The following is an 18,526-nucleotide window of genomic DNA, read 5'->3' on the forward strand; positions in this document are numbered from 1 at the left end:
ATATTTGGGTCTTTGTATAACTTCCATTCCTGTCACTTTAGCTATTGCCTTCATGCTAGTAGTAGTATGGTTGACCAGCTAAGCTATATTGTCTACTTGGTTTCTTTGTGATTTTTTTAGGGTGGAGACATCTCAGTAGATATGAGCATATGACAAAATGACCCTCATATTTCTAGCCCACTCTTAGAGATTTATTTTAGGCCTAGTACTCAAACCTTCTTGTTCCTGATCCTCCATGAGTTCTCTTTCTAGGATCATGACCAACCAGTTAAGCTTTCAGTCTAAGAGTTAATACATCTGTGTCTCAGGACACATTTTTCATCAAAAGTTAATTATAAACCAGGCATGGTAGTACACACCTATAAGTTTAATACTTGGGAGATGAAGGCAGGAGAGTTACAGGTTCAAGACCAGCCTTAGCATCTTAAAGATGTCCTCAGAAACTTAACAGAGATCCTGTTTCAAATAAAAAAAATAAGTCAGCTATGGCAGCACATCCTTGTAATGTCAGTTCCAAGAGGCTGAGGCAGGAGGATTGGAGATTTGAGACTATCCTCAGTAATTTAGCAAGGCCCTCACCAACTTAATGAGACCATTTCAAAATAAAATAAAAAGGCTAGATTTTTAGCTCAGAGCTCAATACCCTAGGCTCAATACCCATTGCTAAAAAAAATGAAAAATAATATAAAAAGGGTTATGGATGTACCTAAGAAGTAGAATACCCCTGAATTTAATCCCATTATCCCCCTCCAAAAAATAATATATATATATATATATATATATATATATATATATATATATATATATGAATCACAAAGTATCCCACTTGAAGCTTTTCCAATTGGAAGGGTTATTTTCCTCACTGGGTCTAAAGAGTATATACCACACATTCTGAGCATGAGAAAATGTACTGAGCCAACTAATCCAAAAATCAAGCTCAGTATTGTTCGTTATTTGTTGAGTGATCATCATAAGTGTTAGAAGAGAGTGCTGTATCATAGCAAAAATGCTAGATTATATGGATATCTCAGCAGCATACCTGATTAGCTAAATTATGTTCCTTTTTCCCCTAGTCTTGGATCTGCAACTCTTATCTAATGATGCTCAACCTTATAAATTTCTGGGTCAGGGACAAGTCAGTACATTATGCATAGTTATAGCCAAATAGTCACATGATATCATGATCTATCTCAAGAATCATAGAGTAAATTCTGGTGCTTTACTGGGGCTGATCATAAAATCCACAAGTCAATTTTTCCTACTTCACATACAACATAATACTAATGAGTACACCAAGGCATATGGCAGAATGGGTCCTACATTCTGAATCTATCTCAAAGCCTTTACATGCTTTGGGATCTATTCAGGCTGGTAGCTTTACGTGCCAATTAATAAACAAATTAGAGCAGTTCTGTGAATGGTGAGTATGATGCCTCTAGAACTTGGGAGATAATTTTTGGTCGTTCCTTTTAGTGATAGGAGATGTAAGAAACAATTTATACTTTATTTTGAAACAGGTATCCTGCTATATGTCCATAGTACTGGCCCCCTAAACACCATAGCTTTGTGTCTGGTCCCCAAACACAAGTTATAATAAGTGACTGTGTCTTATCATATAGTAGAACAAAATGATGCTATGCAAACTATTGTGAGAGTAGAAGTTGCTTAAGATTTTATTATACCAGAGAACAGGAGAATCAATGTTAACTAGCTTTATATTTGTTCAGCATTCAATTTCTCAGGACTTTTGCTTCCCTTACAATTGTGTATTAGACCTGAGCTTTGGCTTTTTTCTTCTGCCCTCTGATAGCAAAACCTTTATGTTTAAACTGTTGATTAATAGGACTCAGCAATCCATTGTCTTTCTTCAATACATTGATCAATGCTAGACATAACCATTCTCTTTCTTTGTTCATATAATGACTGTTTTCTTGCATTTCTCAAAAAAAGGAAAGATCTTAAACCTATATGTGAATTATTTTTCACAATAGTAACACCCATTTAACCACAGTCAAAGTCAAACACAGGCATTTTATGGTCATGCTAGGCACTATAAGTACTATATTCTCCATCAAGGATGGGCTTATTTCTGCAAACTGGGCAGTGATTATTCACTAATACATTATTTAGAGTGTTTCTTAGGACCAAAATAGATGTCCAGTACTAAATATGGTCCCCTGGAAAATATACTTCGATATATAAATGTGTGTGCTGTTTGGAAATGCATTCGATAATAAGGCCTAATTGGGTATGATGAAGCATGTCTCTAATCTCAGTATTTGGGAGGCTGAGACAGGAAGATTGCAGGTTTGAGGCCAGGCAAACAACTCAAAATCTTTTGCAATCAGAGAGACGCAAATGAAAACTACCCTGATATCTCACCTAACTCCAACTAGAATGGCAATCATTCAAAACACAAACAACAACAAATACTGGCAAGGATATGATATGGAGAAGTTGGAACTCTAATACATTGTTGGTGGGATTGCAAATTAATGCAAGCACTTTGGAAAACATTATAGAGGATCTTCAGAAGAATGTGAATAAATTTACCATATGATCCAGCAATACCACTTCTGGGTATCTACTCAAAAGTAAGGAAACCAAACTACCAAACTAATACATGCATATCTATGTTCATAGCTGTACATTTCACCATTGCCAAATTATAAAATCAGCCAAGGTGTCCATCAACAGATGAATGGATTACAAAACTATGGCATATGTACACAATGGAATTTTACTCAACCATAAAAAAACCACATTTACATCATTTACAGGGAAATGGATGAAACTGGAGGACATTATGGTACGTGGTATTAGTCAGTAACAAAAAAGAAGAAACCAGACGCTTTCCCTAATATGTGAAAGCTAGGGAGAAATGAATAACAGGAGGGACTCTAGATGAAGAAGGAGATCCTATAGAGGGGCAAATAAGGCAACCTAACTGAGCAGATGAGAGTGGGGAAAAGGAAAACTCTCTAAAGCACATGATGTAATTAAACAAACATATCAAAGTAAATCACTAAGCCAAGCATGGGTTGGAGGGATGGGGAGGGAATGGGATGGGGATTGGGTAAGGGCTAATGTGGTGATGTGTGCATGTATGTCTATACAAGTCTTTTATCCCATTAAGATGTATGACTATAATGCACCAATAAAAAAATTTTAAAAAACAAAATAGAAAATAAAAAGTTTGGTGGTGTTGCTAGGAGATAGAATACTCTCAGGTTCAATACCCAGCACCAAAAAAAAAAAAAAAAAAAAAGGAGGAGAGAAAATAAGGCCTATATGGGAATAAGGGATGAAAGAAAAGGCAAGGGCAAAAATTGAACTAGATTCAATTGTAACAGAGGCCTCAGCTAATACATAGAGGTATACATTTCGGATGCCCCTTCAAAAGTGTCCCCAAGACAAGGAGCAGACCTTTGTATTCTTATATTCCTATATCAAGTTGTAATTATATGGAGAGGAGCTGCTCTATAGAGGGATGCTTGGGTGAAGCATCTCCCTTTGGCCAGGATAATTTTTTGAGAGAATCTCAGGAGAGATCTGTTATTAGCAACATTCCCATCAGCTGGATTAGAGGAAATCTTATTACTGAAGGGAAGATCTCAGTGCCATATCACCATAAACAGGACAGATAGCCTTATATTTTTTCTTCCTGCCTCTTGGGACATTTTATGCTTAGTAGAGGATGGCAAGAAAGGAGACTAGGGAGAAAATGGATAAAGTATAGTTAATTTTTTCTTCTTTTTCCATGGTACTAGGAATGGAACCCAGGGACATTCTACCTCTTAGTTACACCCCCAGCCCTATTTTTTCATTCTTTTTTTATGGGGTCTGGGGATGGAACCCAGGGGCATTCGACCACTGAGCTACAAACCCTGCCCTATTTTTTATTTATTCTGAAACCGGGTCTCACTGAGTGAAATTTAGTGAAAGCCTCAGCTACTTAGTGAGGCCCTCTGCTGTCAGCAACTGCGATCCTCAGGTCTCAGCCTCCCAAATGCTGAGATTACAAGCTTAAACCACCAAAGCCCTGCTCTTCATTCTTTATTTTGAAACAGGGTCCCATTGATTTGCAAATGGCCTCACTAATTATCTGAGGCAGGCCTCAATCCTCCTGTCTCAGCTTCCCAAATGCTAGAATTACAAGAGTGCACTGCCATGCCCAGCTTACGTTTTTCTTTTTGAAATAGGATCTTGCTATGTTGCTCAGATTGGTCTCAAATTCATGGACTCAAGCAATTCTCCTGCCTCAGCCTACCAAGTAGGCTGGGTCTAGAGGTGCACCCATCACACTCAGCTGAAATGTATTTAGCTAATTTCTAAAAATCATTCTGCATATGTTAGTTAACACTAAAAGGAAAAATAGAATGTGATGTATTGCATTGAGATTTTTTAATTCTGGAAACCCAGGTATGAAAACCATGTCAGCTAACTTGTGTAAGTTAACTTCTGGGTCTCAGTTTCTCAATATCTATATATATGGTGTTGGTAGTAGAGTTTGAGTATGCCTTATGCAAAATGCTTAGGACAAGAAATGTTTGAGATATTTTTTCAGATTTTGTAACTTTTTTTATACATAATGAGATGTCTTGGGGATGCAACCTCAGTCTAAACATGTTATTTATGTTTTATACATTACCATAGCCTGAAGATAAGTTTATACAATAAATTAAAATAGTTCTGTGCATAAAATAGACTTTCCTGGCATAGACTCTTCCACTTGTGGCATCCTGTCAGTGCTCAAATTGTTTCAAATTTTGTAGAAATTCTGATGTCATATTTTTGGATTAGGCATACTCAAACTGTAGTACTTCTTTTGAAGAGCTGGAAATTTTGGGGGTGTATGGATATAAAAATTTCTAGATTGGTATTTCTTACTATCTTGGTAGGAGGAACTTTATATTCTCTTCTACTCCTAAATGCAGTCAAAGTTAATCTGCCAGCAGTGAGTACACATTTTATTTCTACAATCTACTCACCCTAAACTAATAACTATACATGGAGAAATAGGTAGATGATAGATGATAGATTAGATAGATAGATAGATGATAGATATAGATAACTTATGTTGACAAGGAGACATGTATTCTTTGCTGGTGAAAGGCAAACATTTCCCTATGTGAAACTTCTTGCCTGTGGAGTTTCATTAATCAGCAGATACATTACATATATGTTCTATTGATATTTCCAGACCACACAAGTTAAATGCTAACCTGTAGTTAAAAAAAAGAGCTTTCTAAATGTATACACTTTTTATGTGCCAAATGTTGTTTGAAAAAGCCCCCCCCCATTTTTTAATAATCCAGAACATGATTCATGTAGTTCAATTTAAAACCACTAAAGACTGGGGTTATCTGTAAGTAATAATGCAAGCTAAAGAGGACTCACCCCATTGTATCTCCACCAGATGTTCAAGGAAAGCCAATTGTCTTTCCAGCAGGTCACACCTGTTTAATTAACAATAATAAGAGTCTTTAGATGTTCATAGAGAAATTAAACAGCTAAAGATAAATGACCTAAGAGGGCTTAACAACTTAATACTAACCAAAGAGCAAACCAAATACAATCTAAAAACATAATCGCAAGCAGAATTTTAGGTTAATGACCTTGTATTTTATAATTTAATAGAGCATGCATAGTTCCAGGCTGGAAGTAATGGATTATAGGAAATAAATACATATACTGGTATTTTATGAATAAATTATTGTAACACTAATTGCAATTAAATTGCTTTGTTTTAATATGATCCAGTAATTAAGCCACAAGTGGCATACTGCCTGGTTTTGCTTGAAAAGGCACCAAATAAAAGTATTTGACTCAGCTAAAATATTTCTGAGTATATTTTCAAACTTTTTATTTTCTCATCGGGGTGGATGTTGACAGGAATATTAAATATCTGCAAAATAAAATAATTATTTTGAGGTTTGGGAGTAGCTCAGTGGAAGAGTGCTTGCCTAGGATGTATAAGGACCTGGATCCAATCCTATAACAAGAAAAATAAGTATATAAATACATAAAATTATTAATTTTTCTTTTTTTAAGACATACATCTACATTTGAAAAATCATTATAATAATTTAGGGAAATCTGGCCTTTTTGTATGCAATAAACACATGCGAGTCTTCTCCCTGAAATAAAGCTGGCCTCTTTGATGAGATAGAGGAGCTTTCTCTCTCTCTCTCTCTCTCTCTCTCTCTCTCTCTCTCTCTCTCTCTCTCTCTCCTCACCTCCACCATGTCTGGAATTCTGCAGACACCAGTCTCACATGGACTTAACCCCCAAATGACTAAAAACTATGAGCAAATGTACCTTCCTCTATGTATATGGTCAGTCATTTTGAATTTCTACAGTAAGAATGTTGACTGAGACCATCTCCAAAGTCTCCCAGAGTATATGTAAATAGATAAGTGATCTGAGCAACACAATCTTGTTCAGGACCCTGCATATAAAAGACTACATGATATAATTGTAAAAATTATAGATTTTATGTGTCCAAAACAGGAAAAGTCATTGTTAATTAGAAACTGTAGAGATAGCTTCACAAAATGGTCAAGAAATATAAAGGATTTGAAGTCTTATACTACTTGCAAGCTAAAATGGTAGCCAGTCAAAATTTTATGAACACTGGTAGAAAATAAGAAACTTGCAGGTCACAGACAATGGACACTGTATTACTTCTAGTAATTACAGTTATAAATTATATTTGTACCAGTTCTTTAATCCCTGATATTCACAAGGGGAGTTCACAGAGGAGGAGACTTAGGCATAAGAAATGCAAATGTTTTTATGACAGGCTGTAAGAAAACATGTTCTTTTGTAAGGTAAAGTATCTTTACCTTACAAGGCTGAGAATAAATCTCTTTGCTCTGTATTTCAAAACATGTCCATTGTACAGGGATCCTTGAATAGTTAACCCTTTCCCCCAAAAAAGGCAATTGGTGACTTTGTTCACTGGATTACAGAAATGCAAGAGACCTTTAGAGAATTGCCGCCTATTAAGTCAAATATAAAACCAGATGAATTTTATTTATTTATTTATTTATTTTTTGTGGTACTGGGGTTCCTGGAAGCCCTTCTACCTCCGGGCTACACTCCCAGACCTATTTTTACATTTTTATTTGGAAACAGGGTCTCCTAAGCCAGCGCACGCGGCTGGCTTCGAACCTGCGCGATCCTGTCTCTGCCTCCCAAGCGCGGGGATTACAAGCATGCGCCACCACGCCCGGCAAACCAGATGAATTTTAAAAGATGGGTAAGATTTCTATAAACATAGAGAAGTAGATGAGAACAGAATGAGTTAACTCAGCATAAAGACAGCAGTAGATATAATTTGATATGAGTCAGGTCTTCAAATGTACGAGAATGAGAGCGACCAACCTAAGCAACTTAGTAAAATTCTCAGCGACATAATGAGACCCTGTTTATAAATAAAACAAAATAGGCCTGAGGTGTAGATTGGATGTAGAATCCTCTTGGTTTCTAGCCTGATTACCACACACATACAAAACATCTCTAAGCCGGGCGTGGCGGCGCAGGCTTGTAATCCCAGCATTCGGGAGGCTGAGACTGGAGGATTGTGGTTTGCAGACAGTCTCAGCTACTTAGTGAAGCCCTCTGCAACTCAGTGAAACCCAGTTTCAAAATAAAGAATAAAAAATAGGGCAGTAGGTATAGCTCGGAGGTCGAATGCCCCTGGGTTCCATTCCCAGACCCAAAATAAATAAATAAATTAATAAATAAATAATAAATAAATAAAATAAATAAATGAATAAAACATCTCTAATGGTTTATGCTGGTCTTTCCTCTGTATTCCTCCAAGTTTATTTAAAGAGCATTCCCCAAAAATGTTTTGTTTGATCTACCTACCTCCACCCATGTATTCTAGATGTTAAACTTTATTGGTGATATACTTTATTTGATGCTCATAGCCTTAATTTTCTCACAGTGAAAGAGTAAACTATCATCTTTTCCTACAACCATACACTTTCCTTCTTCTGCTAACTCGCTTTTCCTCAGCTTGTCTCTTCAAGATTCTCTTCATTTTACTGCGTCCTAGCATAGTTCAAGTACATTTGGTTTACAAACAGGGAGGTGATTTTTTCATTAAATACTACTCTGAATCAAAACTTCTCTTAATTCATTCCTGTCAAAGTAGGAAAACCTCAGAATGTCCCAGCCGACTATACCACAAGACATGTTGCAAAAAAAATTATGATATATTCCATAATGCCCCCCTTGTGGCTATTTTACTCTCCTTCACCAGTTAGCTTCTTCTACTCACCTGCCAGACAAGCTAATTACAAACCTTTTTTGAAAAGTATTATTTGCTGTAAATGGTGACTTGTTTTCATTTTTAATCACTATATCATGAGTCTCAAAGTTTTATTCTTTAATCCATTAAAAATTAAGCAAAATATCAGGCAAAAAATATGTGTGTGATAAAAGTATATTTAGCCGGGCATGGTGGCGCACGATTGTAATCCCCGCGCTCTTGGGAGGCGAAGACAGGAGGATTACTCAGGTTCAAAGCCAGTCTCACTGGCTTAGGAGACCCTGTTTCCGAATAAAAATATAAAAATAGGTCTGGAAGTGTAGCCTGGAGGTAGAAGGGTTTCCAGGAATCCTAGTACCACCAAAAAAAAAAAAAAAAAAAAAGTATATTTAACTTTTATAAAAGTAAAATTCCTTGAAATCTTTTACAGTTAGTTTTAATCATGCAAGTTATTCATATAACTTAATAATATCAAAATAAGAATATAACAAGAAAACTAATATAATACCGTAGTTACAGTTGTACTTTAACACATTTTTTTGTTTTGTTTTTGGTGGTAGTGGGGTTCCTGGAAATCCTTCTACCTCTGGTTTATACACCTAGACACCTATTTTTTTTATTTTTATTTGGAAACAGGGTCTCTTAAGCCAGCAAGGCTGGCTTTGAACCAGCGCGATCGTCCTGTCTACGCCTCCCAAGTGCGGGTATTACAAGCATGCATCACCACGCCCAGCTACTTTAACACATTTTTAAGCTTTTGGATAAGTTAGTTTTTATATTTAAATACAACTTATTATCACATAAACATTTCTGAGTATTGTTTAAACATATGGAAATATAAAAATTTTAAAATGCAATATACAATTATTCTCCAGTAGATTTACTAGTACCTATTTTATCACTTCCAATTTGTCCATACAATAAAGAAAACATTTTTATATATAAAAACTCTCTGAAATTTAAAAAAAGCAATTTTCTGGTATTTTTTCAACTAAGACTATTGGGTTAAACGATACAAACTATTTTATGAACTTTTTACATTATTTACAACAACTTCCTTCCTTTGCTCTTCCATCACAATTTCATTAAGTTTGAATATATTTGCCTATACATACTATATGTTTATAAGGGGTATGTTTATACCAGGGTAACCTACCCATGTTTATGGGGACACAGAGGAAAAAGCCGCCCTATCAGAATGGCAGAGAATAATCCTTCCTAAAGGGGACCCTCCCCAAAAAGAAAAAAATATTAAATCAAGTATTCTTAATTTATCCTTTATGAATTTAGCAAAAGACATATTATTTCATAGCCTTTGTGTTAGGGTTGGTAAAGGGGCAAAGAGAGAATTCAGAAACTTCCTTAATCTCTTATTAGAGAGAAAGGGCTATCAGCATTCTCAATACAAACAAATCACTTACAAAGCTTGTTTAAAATTCAGGCTTCTAAGACAAACCCTTAGGGATTTTTCTTCAATGAATTCCCGGGGTAGAGCTTATGAATTTGTATTCTTAACAATCACTTCCACCTTCCTCAACCCTCAAGTATCAGTTAGCATTGACTTTGGAGCATGTGTGTTTAGCAAATATAAACCACATCATAATAATATAGACTCTTTTTTCCTGTGGTACTGGGGATGAAACTCAGGAGCATTCTACCTCTGAGCTACACCCCCAGCCCTATTTTTTTACTCTTTATTTTTGAAACAGGGTCTTACTACGTTGTGGAGGGCCTCACTAAGTAGCAGAGGCTGTCCCTGAATCTGTGATTCTCCTGTTTCAGGCTCCTAACTACTGAGATTACAAGCATGTGCCACCACACCAGGCTCACATCATATAGAGTTCTGAAAAATTAAAGTCAAATAATGGAAGTGAAAAATGTAAGTGGGTACATAATTATTTATTGCAAATAATGCGATAATTGCTCTTTGAATTGTGATGCTGCTTATTTCTAGTCCATAAAGCAAATATGCTTTGAAGATAATTGTCTTGCCTTCATTTGGTTGATGTTGAAAGCATATATTTAGCAAACAGCATGACTTGCGGCCATTATTTGAGCTGAAAAGTATATCTTTAAATATTTTCCAAAGTAGAAGTTTCAAAGAACATTGACCAATACTCCCAAGCTGAAGCTTATCCTTAAGTTCTCTATCCAACTGAGAAATACACAGAAGTCTTCCAATCCTATAATTCATTTAAGCCATATTTCTGAAATGTGGGTTTTTATTAAGAACCACAGTGTTTGGTATCTGCCCATTTTTTACCTTTGCATAAATTCCCTAATAAATATTTTCTTGATTTACTCATGCCTGTGTTGTCAATATCTGGTTGCTTTAAACAATTGTGGCATCACACTTCGGATGAACCAGAAAGGATATTCATGTCATTTTGTCAGAATGAGATCCCTATTAAAGGAAAACTATTCTTTCTCTGGGTTAAAGTTAGACTCAATAGCCATTCTGAGACCTTCTGTTTTAGTGAATAAGATATTTCATTAAATTACGGTGGTAGATGATGGAGATGTCCTTGGATCTTGTCAATTATGAATAACCTGCTATTTAGAGAAAACAAGATGGGACTTTCCTTGCATGAGCTCCCTTGGGCCATGTTTCTTCTGGGACAGGCTCTCTGAATTAGCTGATGATCAGATTTTTTCTTGCTGATCCAGGCGCCAGTCTAATGTAATCACAATCTACTGTGCTCAGGCCAACTTACAATGGAGGACAGCAGGGCAGGCCTTCAGCTGACCTTCAGGAAGCTCCAGGAGTCAGCCAAGCTCTGCTTGAGTTCCTGGTCCTCAAAAATCTGAGCTTCAAGGAAGTTAGTGTTCTCTTAAGCTATTTAACTTTCAAGTAACAGGGCTAGATGACTAAAAAAGTGTGTGTGTGTGTGTGTGTGTGTGTGTGTGTGTGTGTGTTATTAGTATAGAGGGGCATAGGTAACTTTAATGTGTCCAGACTTAGAAATCAGATAAAAAGTACTAAGGATAGACCATGATTTTGATTTTAGAAAGTAGGGCAGAGTTCTTGGATTCTTCTTTCCTGCTTGGGAGACCCATTAGAGTTTAGCAGCATGAATGCTTTTCAGATAACCTTGTTGGGAAGGTTAGGGTAAAGGCTAGGTTTTCTTTAGTTTAAAATATTGTTAGGTTTCAAAAAATAATTACCAAATAGTCATACAAAGGTGGTCTTTAAGGTTACATTCTCTTGAAAGAGCACAAGAGGGCAAATTTTTAAAATAAAAATGGTAGGTAGATTTTATTTTTTGTTGTTTTTGCTGGTTTTTTTTTTTTTGTTCCACATAGTAAATACTACATGCAATGGAGAGAAGGAGGTTTATCATAAGGATAAAATAATTATTATTATATTAATTATTAATTATAATTATAATTAACCATGCCAAATGATCATCATTAACAGTAGCAATAATAGCAGCAAATGATTTAAATACATTAGTCATTGGAGTGAACTAGTGGACCATACATGCAAGGAACTTGTGACTAGTTGACTAGTATTTTTTCATTGTACAGATTTTTCATTAAAAAGGGAGAAATGGTAAGTGTGAAAGCAAGAGCGTCAGGAAGCTTTTCAACTGGATGGAAAAATCAATGCAATTCAAGGTATTGTCAATATCACCAATTATATCTCATTGCGCATAATTGAAAGTAGTTTGCACTCAGCTATTGCCCATTATTTCTTATCCTGATGCTTGGCCACTTCTACCCTAAGCACTGAATCAAAAGCAGATTAAAACTAAAGTAAAACAAATCCTTGTCTTTCAGAAGCTTGATAAGCATCTGGGAACTAGTTAATCTATCCATAATGCAGAATATATTATTCAAATTAATGTTGGAGAGAAAGCATGACTTGCTTAATTTCATGCACACAGAGTGTTCAGGCTGTGGACAGATTTCTGAGGTACAACATGCTGATACTTTTCACTCAGTGGCATTATTTAAATTCACTTCTCACTGAGAATAGGAAGTCTGGTTAATCTTCAGGCCCTTTGGATGATATTTCCCTGGGTCTCCATGGGTCTTGGACTTGCCAGAGAATAACATACCCAATCTAATTGGATGCTACAAGTGGCAGCAGGCTGAGGCCCTGAGCTAGAGCAGCTCAGAAAGTGACACAGCTCTTTCCAATTGACAGTTGCAATTATAACCACAATAATGTACGCTGGACATGGGATGGAGACATTGTATGGGGATTCTTCTGTGCTATTTTGGGGAAAAGTTGATAAATATATATATATATATATATATATATATATATATATATATATATATATCAACTCTGGACCACTGAGGAAATTGCTTAAGCATATTGTGCTTCCTTCTGACTCTTTTGGTGGGGACAGAGGTGATAGTAAAAAGAGCTCAGAACTGTGTTATCCTATTACCTCTAGAACAAGGGGAGCAGTAATATGGAAAAAGAGGATCACAAATAAATTCTGCAAATATAAGAGACACATTGGGTAGACAAGGTAAGGACAACCTGCTTTTATTTTTTTTTTTTCCTTAGGCTGGCAACTCCTAGTTCTGTGTGTTAAAGTGTGATAGAGTGGGAATGTTCTGGAAGGCTTTAATCTATCACCTTTCTGCAGGCAATGAAGAGCATAAGGAAGCCAACAACAAGAAAAATTCTGCAGACTGAGTTCTCTAGGGTTTGTTTCTGTCCATCTGCCTCAAATAAGAGTGTTTCAGCACCCAACACTATAAACAAGAAAAATAACAGTGAATCTTCCATGATATAAGTCCAAATGTGCCTAGACACAGATAAGTGCTTAAAAAAAAAAGCCCTCTCTCCTTCCTCACAAAGGCTGCCTGGTCCTTAGGTATATCACTGAAGAAAGAAAGGTAAGGGAGAGTAATGGACAAAAAGGAACTGTACCTGAAGTTTCCTCCCTGAGCCTGTGACAAGAGGGGATTCCTCTGCATAGTTATTGTTCAGTTCAGGAGTCTCCCTCACCCTCTGCCTGAACCAGGCCAGGAACTAGAAGAAGGAAGGCAATGTTAACACCTTGAAAATGAGTGGCGATTGCATCTAATTCTCCATCAGGGCACCTTCGCCTACGAGCACAGGAAGTAGTTCACTTGGCCCTCGCTTGCAATCCTCTCACCTGTGTGTGTCCTTCACCTAGGTACATTTCAGTGGTTAGGCACTGAAGTTCCATAATTAGAGTTAACAAATAAATAAATGCCAGAGTTTGAGATGAGGTGGGAAGAAACTTAGTAAGCCTGTGTAAAACAAGCCATGTTTTTTTTTTTTTACCTAAAATTCTACCAATGAGAAGCATTTGTTTTAGTTAAATTGTACCCTCCATTGCACCTACATGTATAGTCACATATTGCTGCCTTTTATCTGATAGATATACCTTGTTAAGTTGACAACATCAAGTGTGAACCTATATACCAGGTCAGCTTTCTAGGGAGTGATTTGATGAAGCTACAGCAGACACTGGCAGATAAGCATAAAAAAGGGAAAATAAATAGTAGGTTGCACTCTCCCAACTCTTAACAAAATTTATATTCTTTACAGGAAAATTAGAGACTACTTGGTGCATATTATCTCATTATCACAAATGTGTTATTAAAGAGCAGCACTTCAAAGGCCACTTGAATCCTATTAGGGTATGGAGCACAAAGTCCTGAATAATAAAACAAGGATAAATCAGAATTCTAAATGGAACAGGGAAAGCTTGAGAAAGTGGCAATCATCCTTACAAGGAAAAATAAGTAATAATAATGAAGGAGAAAAAGAAGTGAGAGAGCAGGTAGAAATCTATTGCTAACCATAATTTATTGGCTTTTAACTCTAAGCATTAATACAATCTGGGTACACAAAGTAATTCAGAGATGACACTAAACTATCACTCTTTTAAGTGGCCAGCTCAAAATTCTCCCACTCTGTAAGCAGATTATTCAGTGATTTGAAATGCAATGTAAGGTTCATAGTTAAAATGGTATCTTCTTGTCTGGGTCTTCCTAGACACAGAATAGGGCCTTCTAGACAGAGAATCATGAACAAGTCACTTAAAGTTTCATAGTTTCAGCTTCTTTCAGAATTATATTAATAATGAACTTGCAGGCTTTATGAGGAGTCCAGAAGAGAGTTCACATATAACACTTAAGTGCTTAGTTAATATCATCACTATCACAACTATTATTTAACCCAGAGAAACTAGAAGAGGCACAAATGGCCTTACAAGGGAAAGATGTGAAGAAGCAACACTGACAACATCTCTTTAGACAGCCATTAGCTGGGAGTTTCCCACTTAAACACTGCACAAATGTATAACTTTATTGAAAGGCACTAAAAATTATGGAATTTGTAGCCAGAATTAGAGACCTCTCAGTAGAGAAGCTTCCTTAAACACAGGCCCCGTCTATGAATCAAATTACATCTATGGTATCATTCATATCTCTACCAACTGAAGATAACCAATTTGGGGTCTTGTGTCCCAGAAAGCTTACACAGACCTTGGTGATCGGAGAGACTTGGTTCTCATCAGAAGAGGCAAAGGCTCTATGAATAAATGAAACACAAATCCACACAGGGCAGGCAGCTGCAGGCTTTCATGAGCATTAATTTTGCTTAATATTACAAATCTTAAATGCTGCAAATACAAGCATGACAAATAGAAAAGCGCAAAGTGATCATTAGGACTCTAATGTGTGTGTGAATATGCGATCAGAATAGGCACACTGCAAATAAAGCACCATATAAATGCTAAATACTTCATTTGCTACTACAATAATGTGTCATATGGCTGAAGTTCTTAAGTACTTTATGTTCTCTGCTGGTATGAAGTCATTAATCCCATTTATAAAATTAATGAGGAAACCCTGAGTCCAAATTAGGGACCAGAAGGAAAAAAAACCAAAAAACCTGGAGTTAAAGACAAATGATGGGTCATTTTTCTCTAAAGCTGTAATGATGCTTTGCTAAATAACACATTTTGTCCTGAACCCTATTTTAAACACTGCACAATCCACCCTGAAAATAACAGATTATTACCACTACACCAGTGATTTTGAATTGGAAGGTCCACACATCATCAAGACCTAGAATGAACCTGAGTCCCATGACAGCCTCTTCTAAAGTATTCCAATCAAACTAAACAGGCCAAATCAGCTTCTCTCTAAGTGCCAATAAAATAGGTTAGAGGGAGATCAGATCCCTGCTGCAAGGTAGCCCATCTGAAACTTTCATCCACTTCCATCAGAGAACATAGTTATCTTAATGACAGTATGTGACAGTATGGAATCAAACAGAGGTGAATCCACCCCAGCTCTAATAAACTTTCAGCAAATTACATAATACTTTGATTCTAGATGTACACATATTTAAAATTGGTGCAATAGTATTTTCTACTTTTGGGTTTATTGGCATGGGTATTTATCTAATAAATGAATACATTTAAAATCAGAAGATAAGAAAAATTAAATAAAAGAAAAGAAAATCAAGCTCCACACTTTCTTCTTCCTTTCTTCCTGCCATCCTTTCTTCCTTCCTTTGCTACAAGTCTTTCTACATTGCTGAAGTTGTCCTCAAATCTGTGATTCTCCTATATGAGCCTCATGCTGGAAAGCTACATCTTTTTAATGAAAGATCTGAAATAGTACATACCAGAAAAGTCCTTCTCATATTGTAAGTGTCAGGTCTCCTTTTTGTCAGAATACCTGAATCAGAGGCAGGCAGGATGGCATATACCCATAATCAGAGTACACAGGAGAGTGAGAAGTTTTATTTTAGTGAGGCAAGACTTTGTTTCACAATAAAAAAATGAAATAAAAATTACTTTTATTTTAAATAGCTGGGGTATTGCTCAGAGGTAGAGGGTTTCTGGGTCCAATTCATAATGCCAAAGCAAACTAAAAAACAAAACAAAATAAAACAAGCAAAAAAAATCAAGAACAACAAAACTTTTAATCAGAAAAAAACAAAGTGATTAAAAGAAATAGAAACTTTCTTTTAGGATCCTGAGCCCCAAAGCCACCAGGATAAAAACAAGTTTCATTTATTTATGATGTTGATATTTCAGTGGTGGTGATATTTTGGTGTGTGTGTGTGTGTGTGTGTGTGTGTGTGTGTGTTTAAAACATAATGACCTCCCCTCAGTTGGGAAAAATAGAAGATTGGAAAGTTGGCTTTACTCTAGCAGAGTAACACTTCAGCTGGAAGGACTTCAGGAGGCTTTTGTCCGTTTTGCACAATAGGAGACATAATTATAAGGGGAAGGTACAACAAAGGAGACTAATGCTACTGCAGTGACTATCAGCCACTTTAACCACACACATCCTTAGGACCATTAGGGAAAGTGCTTCACTCCAACTCTGCTCTGCCCGAATTTCTTTTCAGAATCAATTCATAATTACTTTTAGAGGCAGCTCTGCTGTTCATGGTGGTGAAATGGGACCAATTAAATCACCAGAGAATTCTGGAACTCCTGAAACTAAACTTCAGTAAGTGCATAACAAGACTAAGGTATCACCAGATCTCCCTTCCATCAAGATCCCGATGCCCAACTGCTACCAGCCTTATCAGCAGACAGCTCTGTCAGGAATGCTTACAGCAGGAGACTGCTGCCACACCCCAAGTCATCCCCCATCCAGGACCCATTTGCAATGACAGCTCAAAGCCTCTTAGCTCAGCCTGGACAATGGGAGGGCCACTGTAGTCCAGTGCTCCCCGTGGGGCCAGCTGAGGCTATTGTTGGATCTGTGTCCCATCTCAGTTTGGGCCTGGCCCTTATTCCCTCCCTGAGCTGATTGTGAAGGCATTTTCATAAAAATATCCTGATCACTAAACTCTATATCAGAGTCTGTCTCTTGAAGAACCTAACCTACTGTAATAGCCATATATTTATCTTCTTAACAAGGGCATTTTGGAGAGGAAACATGGTGTTCATAGTCATTTTTCTGAAACAATCAACTTGAAGTAATGCTATTTCCACCATAAAGAAACTTAGGATAACTCTAGGTTTCCATAATCAAAGCAGGGAATTAAATTTGTTAGGGTTTTATACTGTCCAAACCTACTCAAGATGTAAGGTAAGAAATCTTTGTTAGTTAACTTTTTGTCTTTAAAAACAACCCTAAGTATTTTTTTAATTTTTGAACTTTTTAAAAGTGAACAGGTCAATTAGAAAATTTTAAGCATTATAGAAAAGCAGAAAATAAAATAGAACAAAAAGAACTCCTGACATGGCTTTCCCCAGCCAATGAGAAAGATTAGTTTTTATTTGAGGAAAATTATTATGGATATCATTTTACTGTGATTATATAAGCAGATGAATGAATGTGTATATACAAAGAATTCATAATTATATGACTAGGGGATATTTTGCAGTTATTTTATTTATATGTATTAATGGTTCATAAACACAGACATATTTATATTCATTATATTCAGACATGCATATCTAACTACATTTATCAGATAAAAAAAACAAAATGAAATTAAAGGAAAAATTGAACTTTAAGTCAATACTTCTTTATCACAGAGGATGGGTTCCCACTCAGAATTCTTTAGGGCCTTAGACTCCTGCATACTCAATGCCTTAATGACATGACCCCATTTCTCTTTCAGTATCCCTTGGATTAAAGAGGTATTTCTAAAGATGAAGGCAGGTTCATAACCTTGGTGCTGACTCTAAAACAATACCAATGATGCTTTCCTGAAAAAAAAAAAATGGATCCATAGCAAACCAAAGGTTTCTAATCTCCTCCTTTGGCCACTGACCAGGGAAAGGCTCCATAAGCATGTTACCTAGAGAGGTGGTATAATACAGTAATAAAAGCAGTTGACTCAGGTCTGAATATCAGGGCCTTGTCTAGGCACACCACAATCTGAGTGTCTTTCCCAACCGACCTTTGAAACAGTTGTCTTTCTTCCTCAAATGGTTGGTTTGAAGATCAAAATAGGTGTATCCTCCATTGATATGGGAGTGCTCTCTACTATCATAACAGCATGCCCTATTTTCCTTGGGAAAGTTTCATGTTAATCCTCCTGTCCAAGAATAACTATTAAAGTTCATATATTTAACTTTTAAAAGTAATAAATTGTGGCAACTCTGTAAGCCCTTATTTGTACTTGCAATTTTTACTTGAATTAATCAGCAGAAGCACAGAGCAAATAAATGAACACAGTTGCACATGTCATATCTTTGTAACACTGGATGAGTTTTTTAATCCAGGAGCCTCTGTTTCCATATTTTAAAGATGGAGATACAACTAGAT

The sequence above is a fragment of the Muscardinus avellanarius genome (assembly GCF_963383645.1).
Source record: "Muscardinus avellanarius genome assembly, chromosome: 4".
NCBI lineage: Eukaryota > Metazoa > Chordata > Mammalia > Rodentia > Gliridae > Muscardinus > Muscardinus avellanarius.